This window comes from Sturnira hondurensis, unplaced genomic scaffold, assembly GCF_014824575.4.
Source record: "Sturnira hondurensis isolate 20B ecotype Veracruz unplaced genomic scaffold, ASM1482457v3 Scaffold0008196, whole genome shotgun sequence".
Lineage (NCBI taxonomy): Eukaryota > Metazoa > Chordata > Mammalia > Chiroptera > Phyllostomidae > Sturnira > Sturnira hondurensis.
In genome coordinates this window covers 21,024,105-21,026,337 of record NW_028080827.1, presented here as the reverse complement: position 1 = coordinate 21,026,337, position 2,233 = coordinate 21,024,105, and the positions used below count along the sequence as shown (strand labels likewise).

Below are 2,233 nucleotides of genomic sequence, written 5' to 3'. Positions count from 1 at the left end.
ATTTTGTATTATTTATGGTTTGATTTTATACATTAACTCTTTCACCTGAAAGAGTGAACTTTTGGAGGGGGTAATAAAAAAAGAGGAGCTCTAATTTATTTAGAAATGACAAGAAAACTTGTCATTTTCTCCTGAAATGACAGATTTCTTGAGCACCCTTTGGACAAATCCTATCTTTATATAATTATTCTTTTAGATCCTAAATGTGGCTATTTTATTTTATTTTATTTTAACAAATCTTTATTTCAGATAAAATTAAATTTCCTTATTTAGGATAAAGGAAACACACTTCCTTGAGCCCATTACTTTAGGTAATTGTAATTTCCATGAATAGAGTTACTGAGTGTCATTTGAGTGCATGCCTACATGTTTGTTGGAAGCTTCTGTAGCCATTCCTTGGTAGGAATTCCAGTTTTTCTGAATTCTTTCCTTCAGGTATTCCATTTTGCATTTTTCATAAAAGGCAAGATCCTTATAGTAAGCCATTAGACATTTTTTCAATGCAGAATTCTCTTTCCAACACTTTACTGCCATAAGGATTCCAGACTCCTTGCAACATTTGGTAAAATCACTTTTTAAAAAGATTTTATTTATTTATTTTTAGAGAAAGGTGAAGGGAAGGGTAAAGAGTGGGAGAGAAACATTGATGTGAAAGAGAAGCATCAATCCATTGCTTCTTGACCACACCCCTACTGGGAACTGCGCCCACAACCCAGGCTCATGCCCTAACTGGGAATCAAACTGGCGACCTGTTACTCTGCAGGATGACGCCCAACCATCTGAGCCACACGGATCAGGGCACATTTCCTAAAATCTTGCATTTGTTCAGAACATCTCTCTTGGGCCTTTTGTTGCATTATTTTAGGGATCAAAACATATTTTTTGACATGTCTGAGATGCTGTTCTGCTAGGTCAAGCACCATCTTGGCAACAGAGAAACAAATGCGGCTCTTTTGAATAATTGAGACATGCTTGTCAAAAAATGTTCAAACACCTGAAAATGCATAATATTTTCGAAAGTGAAAGAATTTACCCCCTAGAGAGAACCACTGCTGATGATTTAGTGAATACTTAATTCACTAAGTTATGGTAATTTAGTGAATTAGTATATCACCTGAGGATGTGCTCATTGATTTTAGAGTGAGAGGAAGAGAGGGAGAGAGAGAGAAACATCTGTCCATTGCCTCTAGCACGTACCCTGCCTGGGGAATGAACCCGCAACCTAGACATGTGCCCTGACTGGGAATTGGACCTACAACCTTTCGGTTTATTGGACTATGAGCCAACCAACTGACCCACAGGGGCCTGGGCTTTAACAAAAAGTTTTTTTAGGCCCTGGCTGGTGTGGCTCGTTGGAATGAGCACCGGTCTGTCAACCAGAGGGTTGCTAGTTCGATTCCCGGTCAGGGCACATGCCTCGGTTGTGGACCAGGTGATGTTTCTTTCCCTCTCTTTCTCCCTTCCTTCCCCTCTCTAAAAATAAAGAAATAAAATCTTAAAAATATTTTTTAATCTCACCTGAGGATGTTTATTGATTTTTAGAGAAAAAGGAACACAGGGAGGGAGGAGGAGGAGGAGGTGAACGAGGAGAGACAGAGAGAGAGAGATATGTGACAGAGAAACATGGCTGGGTTGCCTTCCATATGCTCCCTGACTGGGGATTGAACTGGCAACCTAGGTATGGCCCCTGACCAGGAGTTGAGAGCCTACAACCTTTTAATGTACAGCACAATGCTTCAATCAACTGAGCCACCTGGCCAGGGCTAAAGCTTTTTAAATTGAGGTATAGTTTACCAAAATAATATGCATAGATTCTACGTGTATAGTTTGATGAGTTTTAACAAATATATGCACTCATATAACCATCACCTGATCAACACATAAAACATTTCTGCACCCAGAAAGTTCCCTCTGGCCCCTGTCCAGTCAATCTCCATTCCCCCAAAGCAAGAACTGTTCTAAATCAGTCTCAGTGGTTTAGCTTTGACTGTCCTTGTACTTAATACAAATGGAATCATAAACATAAATTGTCTGGCTTCTTTAACTTAATTCTTTTGAGATTCATACACATTGTTCTGTGTCATAGCTGTTTGTTCCTACTTATTGCTTAATAGTATTCCATTGTATGGATAAACAAAATTTATTTATCTGTTCATTTATTGATGAACATTTGGGTTCTTTCTAGTTTGGGGCTATGTCAAATAAATCTGCTAAGAACATTCTGGTAAAAGCT

General features: G+C 38.6%; 1 pseudogene; it reads right to left on the bottom strand.

Annotated features, from left to right (window-relative positions):
* Positions 1-362: 362 nt before the first annotated feature.
* LOC118992358 (COX assembly mitochondrial protein homolog) lies at positions 363-923 on the bottom strand (annotated as a pseudogene).
* Positions 924-2,233: the final 1,310 nt, after the last annotated feature.